Source organism: Ascaphus truei, chromosome 17 (genome assembly GCF_040206685.1).
Source record: "Ascaphus truei isolate aAscTru1 chromosome 17, aAscTru1.hap1, whole genome shotgun sequence".
In the NCBI taxonomy this organism is placed as follows: domain Eukaryota; kingdom Metazoa; phylum Chordata; class Amphibia; order Anura; family Ascaphidae; genus Ascaphus; species Ascaphus truei.
Window position 1 is genome coordinate 25,095,179 of NC_134499.1, and position 13,525 is coordinate 25,108,703.

A 13,525-nucleotide genomic window follows, 5' to 3' on the forward strand; every position below is an offset into this window, starting at 1 on the left:
ATTTTCTCAACCACTTTTAAAGAGGCACTTTAAAATATTTATATTTATATATTTTTGTTTGTTTTAATATATGTGCCTTTGATTACCTTTATTGAAAACTAATTACCCAAGCTGCCGGTCGATTTTTTTAGCCCGTGATCGATCTGCAAAGATCCTGCTTCCCAGGGCTCACTAAATGGCCGCCTTTCAGTTTCAATCAATCCTTCAGTCAGTGTAACTCAGCAGCTACAATGTATTCTTATATTACTACGGTCACATTATCTATTGTTAAAAGTTTGCAGCTCAGTTAAAAGTTTGTGTGTGTTCAACTCCTACAATGTTAGTATCTTGTCCCCTAAGCATGTCCTGCTGTTAAAGTAAATATATTATCATAGTGTTAAAAACTCATGAGTTTCTTAATTGCACCCGAGGCTATGTTTTGACTGAAGTGGGTTCTGGGCAGAGCTCCATTTTAACCTCCCGGACATTTAATATGGCCAACTGAATTGAGCATCAAATTTGAAACATAAAAACAGAGTTGGAAAGGGCACGAAGAGACTTCTTAAAGTAAAATAAATGGGGATCAGTGCGGACTGCAGCTTCCAAGAGTCTGTCATTCCAACCTTCTCTTTTGGTATAAGTCAGGCGATACTGACCCCAAACCCCCTGAAACTCTGCGCCTACCGAGATCCTGAGCCATTTTTGTCTCATCCACACATATTTCCACATTATACACCCACAAAAATATCCCTCATTGGAGTTTCAGGACTAAAAGGCCCCGCTCTCTTAGTTTCTTGGTATTGTGGCTGCGTGCAACCTCAGTTTTAAGATTATTACTGTGTGCTCAATTGCATGTAATTTCCCAGAATCCCTTGCTGCAGTGGAAGCACTGTATGCTAAGGCTACAGCCCTGCTGGCAGCGCGTGCAGCAGAGTTCCCTGGTCTGCAGTGAGCTGTAGGGAAAAAGACAGGGGGGGGCGTGATGGGGGGGGGGGGGGGCGTGATGGGGGGGGGACGTTTCTTAATCTACTAAATAAACATAATTTACTTCTGCAAATTTGTGCCACAGCCAATGTACAATCATAAATGGTGTTTAAAAGTGTAGCGTTCTTGTAGCAGACGGAAGACTGAACTCGTCCAAAACGTTGCCCCATACTCTGAGGTATTTTATAGACTTTTTGAGCTCCCTACAGAACAATACTGTAAGTAATCGGTTACGAGCACACTGTACACATTGCACAGACTGACACAAATTTACAGACAAACTTTTTTATGGAGTAAATAAAAAAAGAAATGTCTGTTATAGCACGGCCACCCGATCCGACCGCGCTATAACTGGGGTCGCGCTAATTTTTTTTTAAATGGCCGCCGCGCGCCCGATCAGGAGGAGGGGGGAGGAGGTGGAGGGAGGCGCCGGCAGCCCTACATGTCCCCTAGCAGCCACTGTAGTTCTCTCAGCATTCCCCGCACTCCCCTCAGCAACTCCGCACCATCAACCACGGATCGCCGCAACTATCCTCCAGCCTCGCACCGATCCCCCACCTATTCCCCCCCCAGCCTCGCACTGATCCCCCACACCGCCCCCCCACCCCAGCCTCGCACCGATCCCCGCACTGACCCCCCTGCCTTGCGCCGATCCCCCAGCCTTGCACCGTTCCTCACCCCCCCCCCCAGCAGCCCCACGATGCCCCCAAAGGTGGGCTGTGACATCAAAGGTAGGGGGGGACTGTGTGTGTGGTGTGTGGTGTGTGGTGTGTGTGTGCTGTGTGTGCTGTGCGTGCTGTGAGTGTATGCAGTGTGCTGTGTGCTGTGAGTGTATGCAGTGTGCAGTGAGTGTATGCAGCGTGCAGAGAGTGTATGCAGGGTGCTGCGAGTGTATGCAGTGTGCAAAAAAAATATTATTATTTTTTTTAAATTCGGGGTCCATGCTCAAACCGGGTTATAAGCGGATCCGCGATTTAGCGGATCGCGCTATAACGGGTTGAGCTGTATCAATGCAGCAGCACACATGGAAAAAATTAGAAAAAAGAAAAAAAAAAAAAACTTAGATCATATAGATCATATAGTTGTGTAAAATGGCAGGCATACGCTTACAGAGATCCATGTTTACGTGGATAACAAGCAAAAAGCATTTGCACGTAATTACCCAGAAACCTTTGCTGCAGTGGAAGCACGATATGCTATGTGATTATGGGGTAAGGCAGGTGTGTGGATCCGTCTCAGGCATACAGTATGAACATGCTTATCAGTGTTCTTATCATTGTTGTACGGTGTTAGTCATTTACCAATATATGTTAAAATGATTATTGTGCCATTCTTGCGGTGTTCTGCAAAAAAATCGTGCAGACCAAGTCGTTCAACTATTCTAGCCAGTGTACAACTTGGTACAGATACCATGTCACATATCTGCAAAATCTCGTCAATGTTGATGACATTGGAAGCAGGGGGTTCCATGAATAACATATTAAATAAGGTCAAGCTATAAACATTCCAAATTATTTTCACACCATTTACTGATGCTGAAAATGTGTGGTTTCTCAATAAATACATTGTATGACCACAAACTCCTAATTACTTATCTAACGCGAAAGCACATTTTAAAGGTCACAAGTAATAACTGACAGTAAATAACACATCATCTGTCTCCAGCTAAGCTATTCTTTTCGTGCTATAGTTTTAGTATTGCTTCCACTAGGCCAGTGGCTTTCTTATTATAGCAAGTAATTATGATATTAACCTTTAGTTTCCCCAGCATACTGGTAGTTCGAGATGTGCAAAACGTCCACCTGTGGTCGTGAACCAGGAGAAATCTGACCTACTTGAGTTGCGAAAAAAAAGCCGCCGCTGAGTCAGAGTTCGCAAGCGATTCGCCGAGCAATAAGTCAATTGTAATTTCATTTAATGTGCTAATTTACGAAATTCTCTTTAATCGCTAGATTCACGTAATACAGACTATAAATAGAGCACACGCCGTGTTGCACCCATTGTCTGGTGATATTTAGCTAAAAGATTACTAATTTGCTGACATTACCAGCCCTTTGAGGCTTGGCGAAATGTTTAGCAGGGAATCGAATTTGGGAAACAAACGCTTAAAATGTCGTGAATGCATTTTCAACCGTTTTGCACATCTCTACTAGTAGCCCTTATGACTTCCAGTGGACATCCTGACTGTTTCTTGGAGTTCAGAGGGGCTGGGAACACAATTGAAACAGAAGTGGACTTCATTCTATGTAGTCCGAAGTAGCCATTCTTGATGTTTTTTGCCCACAAATCACCAATGAAATAAATGGATTTTCAGCCGAAATGGTCTCGAACGGCTGCGTCGGATGATACAAAATTACCCCCTTAGTCTTCTGTTCCCGAGGGCGAGGGGCAGTCTGCAATCATGATCTTAGCACAAGTTATCACACAGTCGTCATGCCAGAATGTTCATGTTGTTTCAACACTGTAATCCAGCTCCCTTATCTTCCAGCACAAAGCATCTGAATGCAAGAAATTGTACAGGATGTTGAATTTTACAAACATCTTTTCCATCTTGTGAGTATCAAGCACACTTTTGCCCCATTTTGGTTTCCTGATTAGCATAAATGAGAACTTTTATTTTTTATTATTTCCTTTTCTAATACAGATCTAGATATCTGCTACTATAGCCATAAATAGCAGCGGGGGTTCCATGACTCCGTGAGGGACCCTGGGTGTTTCTGGCAATATTTTCCTAGATTTGGCGGCTTTCATTAATTTCAGGGAAGAGGAGGTTCAGGAAATGCTCTTGCTTCCCAATTTTGAGTATTGAGCAACCAAAAATGGTTTTAAAGCAGCAGTTAAAGCAATACTGTATCCTACATGTGTGTTTTTTTAATAAATCAGTTCTGGACTATGAGAAAATATTTGTAGCATTTAAATAAATTAAAAAAAAAATGTTTTAAAGACATTTTTAATGTTTCTAATGTAGGAAGCATTTCCAAAGTGACAGCCCCCGTCCCCTTCTGATAGGCTCTGGCTCTTGAGACCCGCCCTCTCTCTAGCAGTGCACCAATTGTATCTAGTAACTGCCCAGTCAATCATATTCCAGGAACTACATTGCCCAAAATGCTTTGCAAGAACTGAATTAAATAACCCGGAGCAAGCGATCGATTACAGGAGGACGGATCGATCTGCAGCTTAGCTAATCACTTGTCAGTGTGCAGATTGTATTGATGCACTTATTGAATGGGAAGAAAATATATATTTTTAAAAACGGCAGCTTGAACTGCAACTTTAATAGTCTTATTCGGTAACGTAAGTTGAGGTCCAGCCATGGGAATGAACAGTGCAGCAACTCAAAGCCCTAGGGATGAGGTTGTACCACTAAAGAGAGATGATACTTACACTTACCAACTCATCATTACTTCATAAAATATATTTAGAAGACTTAGCAACTCCAGAACACAATAGTGGCGCAAAAGGAAGATGGGAAGTGCAAATTAGTTTGAAGAGTCCGTTCGGAAGAGAAAATAATTTCATCATTGGGAAAGCATGGACCAACAGCATACACAGCATCCAACTATTTCTCTTTCTATTTCGTCAATGGATCACTATAAGCTGTCACCTTCAGCGGAACTCATTAAAACAATGTTGCATCTTCTTTCTGTTTTATGTGATCATTTTAATTGAAATTTTATCTTCCAAAATATTTGGTAGATTTTTAATTGACATTTGTAGTAATTAATTGGTAAGCATTACAGATTTGTCTGAAGAATTTAAAAACTAAATTTGACGTAGAAGTTGGCGAGAGACCGCTCTGAGGTTTCTTGTGAGGTTTCTGCTGGGAGCATTTCATCATTCTCTGTCTTTACTGCTGATCATAGGTGAGGGGGGGGGGAGGTGGAGGGGGGGGGGGGGAGGTGGAGGGGAGGGGGGTGATGGACCCTTTCTTACAGCCGTGAATTACATTACTAATGTATTCCATTACCACCACGCAAATGTCATGTTAATTTCTGATCATCATGTCAGACAATGGTTTCCACACTGGCAAGAAGCCAATTAGCTATGTAGAAAAATATTCAGCCATTTGCAGAACTTGAGCTAGGGCTGAGGACAGGAGAGGAAGCAGAATACTGGGTTTGAAGATACTTCAGGAGATCAAAATGTGAGTTGGCACTGTCTTTCTGCGCTATGCTCTGTGTTGCACAATCTGATAGGCAGCTGACAACACTCATAATTCTTTATTACATCTCTACCCTCTTTCCAAGAGGCAGCTTAGATCCGTATTTTCACCTTTGGGTATGAAAACAAAAATGCTCTTAGATAAGCAGTTGAGCAGGAAAGGGGGGGGGGGAAATGGGTAGTTTATTCAACTCTTAAAAATTACCTTTTTTTTTTTTTTTGCAGAACGTTGCTAGCTAGAAGTTTGCGGGCAGTGCATTTTTCTGGCTGGCTGATTCACAAGTCTGGACAGTAGGTGGACCATTATTTTAGTCTTAAGTTTAAATGAGATTAAGGATGATCAAATACCTTTAAGTAAGGTATAAAATACCCACAGGACTATAGAAAAAAAAAAGGGTCACTTATTAACAATATTATATGTGCACGGAGTATGTAATACAGAAATGTATTTAAAATAACTGCATCTTTGGGAGGGTCGATATGAGCCTCACTGTAAACTTTGGATTTTAAATAATAGCCTATCCTTTTGATTTTTGCTGCCTTTTAGCCAATTTATTGTGCAGGCATGGTTATTTCCAATGTAACATCTATACAGCGCTGAATTCATGGCTTTAAAATTCTTTAGGATGAGCAATTTATTTGGGCCTTCTATCGGTCATCCTCATTATTATTTTTTTTGTTAGAATCAGAAAATGTACTTGTGCGTTTCTACGCCCTGTGTGCGCCGTTAACTGGCAAAAATCTAGATAATGTTCTTTTTTTCCCCCCGCTGATAAACACTTCTTATTTTTGATCTTAAATGAGCAACCCAAACTGTTTTTTTTTAACTTAATTTAAAAAAAAAATTTAACATAGGATTGAATAGGGGGTGTCCGAAGCTGAACCCCATTATTCTGAGCTTTGGGGACTCCCTGCTTCCAGAGATACTTTCTTCCGAAGGGGGAGCCGGTATCGCTCTGCGAGTTAAGAGCCTCCGTCGTCACGTGGGCTAATAGGAAGCCGGACCAGATGTCACGGCTTCCTATTGCCTTTGAAAAGCGGCCATTATGTGAACCCTGCTAGCCCTGCCAGAGTGGCTACCGGCAACCCCGGCAGTCTATCTCCGGAAGCAGGGGGTCCCCGAAGCTGAAATTAATGGGGTTCAGCTACGGAAACCCCCTGCTTCAATATGTATAAAAATGAAAAAATACTGAAAAAAAAAAGAAAGGCCAGCTTGGATTGACTCTTTAAGAAATGGTCAGCTAACTCTGTATACAATACGGTTTTACATTACCAAATAGGAAGAAAACTGGCATATATCTGGCAAGCTGAAGTAGGGCGATATGTATTTGCAAAATACATATCTGTGTATCCTATTGCTTTGATCTATCCCTTAAATTAATATGAGCACGTAAAACAGTTCAAATGAAAAACTATCATAGCACTAACACAGAATAATGATCGCTTAATGGCATGGTTATGGTGTGTGTGTGTGTGTGTGTATATGTGTGTGTATGTATATATATATATATATATATATATATATATATATATATATATATATATATATATATATATATAAAAATCTTATTGTTACTGCAAAATTAGTTTAAAGAAGCCATTAAAAAAAAAAAAATACAGTAAAACCAAAATTTATTGGCATCACTTAGCAAATCAGTATGCTCCAATAATGGCTTAGAAATTGCCTTTTTATGTCACAGTATGATCTGAATTGCTGTTAAAATATGGTGAATCGATGCAGCTCTGCGGACCCTTTCTCGATTGTTGTGCTAGGTTATAGCACTTAGAATTTACACTTCACTCAAAAAAAAAAGAAAATCAATAATTGTATTAAAAAAAAAACACACACGAGTAGGTTTAGGTTGACAGTGTAGCCTAGTGGTTAATCGCAAACATTGATATTAAGCATCTGATTCAAAGAACTGGTAAGTCCGACCTACAAAATACCATTATTATTCTTTTTTTATTCCCTTTACTTTTTTTTACGTGGACATTTCTCACTGCAAAACATGATTTTCTCAAGCAGCAACTATGCCCTACAGAATTTCGCAGAATATTTGCCCCATTGAGCTTACAATCTAATTTTGGGAGACAGGAGAACAGGGGGACAATGTGACTTGTTCAAGATCAGAAGGAGCAGACACTGGGATTCAAACCCACTTCAAAGATCAGTGACATTGCCACCACACTACTCCATCGATCTATGATCATTATACAATTTGTATTGAACACTGGGTAGAGCACTGGGTAGAACACTGGGTAGAACACTGGGTAGAGCACTGGGTAGAACACTGGGTAGAGCACTGGGTAGAACACTGGGTAGAGCACTGGGTAGAACACTGGGTAGAACACTGGGTAGAGCACTGGGTAGAGCACTGGGTAGAGCACTGGGTAGAGCACTGGGTAGAGCACTGGGTAGAACACTGGGTAGAACACTGGGTAGAACACTGGGTAGAACACTGGGTAGAGCACTGGGTAGAGCACTGGGTAGAGCACTGGGTCGAGCACTGGGTAGAGCACTGGGTAGAGCACTGGGTAGAGCACTGGGTAGAGCACTGGGTCGAGCACTGGGTAGAGCACTGGGTAGAGCACTGGGTAGAGCACTGGGTAGAATACTGGGTAGAGCACTGGGTAGAGCACTGGGTAGAACACTGGGTAGAGCACTGGGTAGAATACTGGGTAGAACACTGGGTAGAACACTGGGTAGAGCACTGGGTAGAACACTGGGTAGAATACTGGGTAGAACACTGGGTAGAACACTGGGTAGAGCACTGGGTAGAACACTGGGTAGAATACTGGGTAGAACACTGGGTAGAGCACTGGGTAGAGCACTGGGTCGAGCACTGGGTAGAGCACTGGGTCGAGCACTGGGTAGAGCACTGGGTAGAGCACTGGGTAGAGCACTGGGTAGAGCACTGGGTAGAATACTGGGTAGAGCACTGGGTAGAGCACTGGGTAGAACACTGGGTAGAACACTGGGTAGAGCACTGGGTAGAGCACTGGGTAGAACACTGGGTAGAATACTGGGTAGAACACTGGGTAGAACACTGGGTAGAACACTGGGTAGAGCACTGGGTAGAACACTGGGTAGAATACTGGGTAGAATACTGGGTAGAACACTGGGTAGAACACTGGGTAGAGCACTGGGTAGAGCACTGGGTAGAGCACTGGGTAGAGCACTGGGTAGAGCACTGGGTAGAGCACTGGGTAGAACACTGGGTAGAGCACTGGGTAGAACACTGGGTAGAACACTGGGTAGAGCACTGGGTAGAACACTGGGTAGAACACTGGGTAGAACACTGGGTAGAACACTGGGTAGAACACTGGGTAGAACACTGGGTAGAACACTGGGTAGAACACCGTGAGGAATGGTGAAGATGCCAATTCTCCATTTTCTCAGTGTTTCTTCATCATGGCTATAGTGTCCCTAACCACAGCTTAGCTGCCTGACATAATATAATGCAGAAGCGACACAGATTTCTTATTATCTGCTGTTTACTGTAGTGTCAGAGAACAAACCAATACTTCCCCAATTACAAAACTTGCTTTGTTACTTTGAACACATTCAATTAACTTGACAAAACATGAGGAAGTGAAACGGAGAAAGAGTTACCATCATCACATTGACACATCGGACAAAGCCTTGCGGGTGATCATAAGAATTGAAATGTGTGTACCAACCTAAGTTATCGCTTTCCTGTTGGATTGTGAATTCCCAGGATGCTCCTCCGACCAAGGAACTGGTGAATATTGCCTAATATCTTTAATATATATATATATGTTGAGGCATTTAACGCTTAAAAAAGAGAGTTGGCCCAACACAGCTGACAAAAAAACTAAATCAAATTGGCTTCTTCCAACGCACCAAACAGTGTTTAAATGAAAAGAGATCTTTACTTTTGCGTCTTTGGAAATTAAGCACAAAATATTTTACTTCGAAGCCTCGGTAGCAGGGACTGTTTGCAAATCAAGCTTTTACTCTGCCATTTATCTCACCCTGCCGTTTACAGAGTGAATAAAAGTAAAGCGAGTAAGTGGGAAGGGCACTTTCCCTGTGCATACTCTTGTTGAATACATAATGATCTCATCACGCAAGACGGAGGAGCCAGGAGAAATCAAACAAACCCCTCCCACGTCTCAGCTCACTATGTTTACATACTAACCTGAAAACATTATTACAACACTGGTAGGTGTCAGATTTTGGTAAATAAGAAAAAAGGCATCATTCACCCAGATATAACGCTTTAAAAATGTAACCGACACAAGTACACTTTGGACTTAGGGGGGAGACAGCTCCTGCAACAGGCATGTTAGAGCCATTTTCCCTGAAGAAGTGACTGTGCCTCACGAAACGCGTTGGAGTTTTGTTTGGCGTGTCCTGACAGATATTAAGCACTCTGTGCTCAGTTGAGCTTTCCCTGTACTTTATTCCATATATACAGAGATGCTTCTACTTTATACTGCCTCACTATTGTGATCGAGACGCCGAGACGCGAGACCTCGCTGTGTTTCCCTGTGGCTGTGGCTCCGATCAGCTGGAGTCTGTGACGTATCAGACGTCACCCCGTGATTAAGCCTATCGCTGAGAGGGATTTCCTTTCCCTCCCTCTTATGGAGCATTACACTGAAATAGTGGCAGGCAATCGGATGTGGATACGTGCTGACCCTGAGGTGAACACAACTAATGTAGCAAGCAATTCTTCAGCAGCTGATCTCTACCTAATCTGGCCGTCCTGTTACCCTGGAGGAACGGAGATGCGGAGGTGAACATCAGGGGCACTCCTGGAGCCTTTTAAGGAGGACGACCACCCAGTCTCTGAGGATCCTGTGCAGCAGCTGTGGGAGCATCTCATTCATATTGGTTACTATACTATACCTACATGCCTATTTGAATCTTTTATTCTGTGCATATCTTACCTTTTTATAAAAAAAACAACTTTATTTTATATACTATACTATGAGGGTCTTGCGCTTTCTTCTTTCTTTATCTACGCATGTTATGAGAACATATATGATGCGAAAAAGATACAGTTGACATTTGGGTTAATAATGATTCCTTTAATACCTTTACCATACTAAATATCTTCAAAAGGGTAATATAAGAGTGGGAAAGCCAAAAAAATATTTTCGTTGCAGTATTTTTGGTTAATTTACAATAGTCTTGCACAACTCCAGTCCTCGAGGGCCGCAAACAGGTCAGGTTTTCAGGATATCCCTACTTCAGCACAACTGGCTCAATTAGTGGCTCATTATGACTCAGCCACTAATTGAGCCAGCTGTGCTTAAGTAGGAATATCCTGAAAACCTGACCTGTTTGCGGCCCTCGAGGACTGGAGTTGTGCAGGCCTGGTTTACAGTGATGTACAAAGCTACATTGGGCTGTGATCAAGTCTTTCCAAAAGGACCATGAGATTATTATTATTATTATTAAACTTCAGTCGTTGACGGCAAATGGCCCCTTGAAATGGAAATTCTTCATCTTCACAATGAGAAGGCTGCAATTCCAGTAAGTTGTCTCTTAGTGATACAGCTGAATCTATCAGATAGATGTAATTGAAACCAAGTATGTTATTTTCCTTGTGGTCTATGGAAATGGATCAGTACTGGAGCATACTGCTTTAACTCAGGAGTACTTACTGAATGATAGCAGGCAGACGGAGATGTACTGTATTCCGGATTAGAATACTAAAGCAACCCTGATGTTACCTTAATGCCAACTGCAGTTCTATAAAGACACTGAACTGCTCAGTAAAGCATGTACAACTAGTAACCTCTTCAGTGTCCCATGCAAGTACAGCATACATCATCATGAAAGTTGAAACCATGGGGCCATTATGACATATGTTGTACGTCACTGTGGATTGATCATTTTCTAGTGGTCATTTGTGATCAGCGCTATTCCTTGCAGTAACTGTGGGCTCCCTTGGAGTGATCGAGGTCCCCTGACGTTCGGGGACCACGTTGGTTCTGGGCATATTTGTAGTTCTTTTGTGCCAGTTTTGACACAAAAGACTACAGACGTGGCCTCCAGGACAAAAAAACATGGACGCAGATGTCACCAATAGAAAGTCACAACGTCATTCCTCCATCACTCCAATTGGCCGCAGGAGCGGGCCCTTACCCTGCAGCCATTTTGTGTCCGGGGGATGGGGCACTTATTTTTGGCAGGAGCTGGACCACGAGACCATCGAGCAGCATGGATTCCTTCATATTTACCGTGAAGCTATCTCCAGTTTACATGCAGAAATGGTCTTCCCTAATAAAGTACAAAGGCATTTCTTTCTATTCTTTTTACATTGTTAATCTTTGACAGTAGAAGTTTGTATTCCGGAATCAGATTAAAGGCGTTGTCCAACCTAGCACCAAACTAAACTAAAAGCAATAATGGATGATGTATGTTATATAAAAGAATTCAAGTAAGTACCATGCATGAAAGAATAACTCTGTTATGTTGGTCATCCTTGGAACCTCAAATTTACTGTATCTGTAACATTCCTTCCCCTCTCCTAAATCGGCCCTTCTATACACCGGTGGCATGCATAAATGAGATATTATATTTCACATGGCGAGAAGATGACACACAGTTTCAAAGTTCGGCTGTAAAATAAAACCAAAACTTCCAAAAATTAAAACTGACTAACACCAATAAACATATTACTGTGATTAGTTAGTTTGGTCCTACGTGGAAATGCACTGCTGAAGATAAAAATCACAATGTTTTAAACGGTTTTGTTAATGCTGTAACAAACCACGCTTTTTGGCAAATGTCTAGGAATTTAAGATGTTTTGTGACCATTACATTTTATAAAGTGGTTTCATGACATTTCTATCTAACTGATTGCTGTATTTGAATGTTGGTGTGACACCCAAATTAGACTTACACATTACACTGAAAAGGCAAGCACAGATTTGAAGACAATAAGTGCCCCGCTTCCATATTTGAAAGCAAACCTTAAAGAAATATGCCTTGAAAGCACAGCATGATACAGGTTAGCGCACCCAATCCAGTGTTAATTCCCATTGACTTGACAAGTACTTGATGAATCTGTCCCTATGTGGTTTATTCATTCGAATCCAAAAGCCATTACTTGATCAATGTTGAATTACTGCATACGAGTAAGAAACAAATAACTGAAAACTACCAAGGCAAGTGATCAACACTAATAGTAGCCTAGACTGGTCTAAGGTCAAGGTCAAAGCTAGAGACAAGTAGGAAGGAAGGATGTGGCACACCATGCTGCTTTACTTTGATCAGTGGTCTCTTTGATATCGTACATTAGAGTCTTCCCTTTCTCCTTTAATGTAAACCCCATTCATTACTAACGCTGTAAACTATTAATCAAAAACAGAATGAATACTGTATGGTGTAAAAAGTGGCATGTGGTCATTTAAATATGATCAAGTAAAAACCATTCAAATGCAGAATTCACATACCACCAACTAACGATAGATGAATGGCATTGTCATGGTGTGGACAGTAACCTTAAAAGAGCAGTAGCGCCTAGGAACAATATCAATAAATACAGTGACATGTTTAAGGGGTTACATCTGGGTGGCAGAAAAAAACCTTTCGTAATGAAAAAAAGAACTTAAAAGGTAAAAGTGATACTTTTAATGGATATACCAATGTTTATAAAGCATGCAAGCTTGCAGGAACACTCAGGCATGGAAGCATGGTGAGTTGAGACATGGTTTGGTCTTGCAAGTTGCTACTCCCTTTTGTATCATGTCACTGTGTTCAACAACAGCTGTCCCTGATTTCTAGTGGCCCTAGAAAGAGACAGACTGGAGAACGTTTACAGGAAGTACTTGATAGACAAGCGCCCCCACCACCACTCCCCCCAAAAATCTAATTTTGACAGAAACTGAAACAGGCAAGTGTTTGTTTTAAGCATGATAACATTTATTATAAGAAGCCTTGTACAGTGTTAAGCTGTTTACTAAAGGTTTTAGGATCTAGGAGAGATTGCACCTTTAATGTTTTATTGTTACTGCAAAATTAGTTTAAAATACATTCCACACAAAAAGTGTATATATATATATATTTTTTTTTTTAAGCTAGCGTTTAACTCCATTTCTGTTCTGAACATGCTTGCAAATCATTGAATGACAAAAAAAAAGGACTTACCGGCTTCACTTGGGGGCATTACATCAACATCAACTGACTCATGGCTTCTTACAATTCTGATGTGGAACTGGATTCCTCCCCATTACCAGCTAGATTGCGAGCAGGAAACAAGTCAGATATTCAGGAATCTACACAAAAAAAACAAAAAAAATTATATGTTTAATGTTTTTACGCTTAAGATGTTGCCATCCCCAAGCAATTTTTAATAAATAAACACCATACTAGTTCTGTTAAGACCTATGAAGTGCCGCTTGTCTTCTGTGTACACATATA

The 13,525-nt window shown here is 41.5% G+C and overlaps 1 protein-coding gene across 9 annotated transcripts in view; it reads right to left on the reverse strand.

Annotated features, from left to right (window-relative positions):
- FOXP1 (forkhead box P1) overlaps positions 1 to 13,525 on the reverse strand; it is a 501,565-nt gene that overhangs the window by 417,878 nt on the left and 70,162 nt on the right. For all 9 annotated transcript variants that reach the window (XM_075574323.1, XM_075574310.1, XM_075574311.1 and 6 more), the window contains one exon: positions 13,253 to 13,380. The gene's annotated coding sequence lies outside the window, so the exon portion shown is untranslated. The remainder of the gene's footprint in view (positions 1 to 13,252; positions 13,381 to 13,525) is intronic.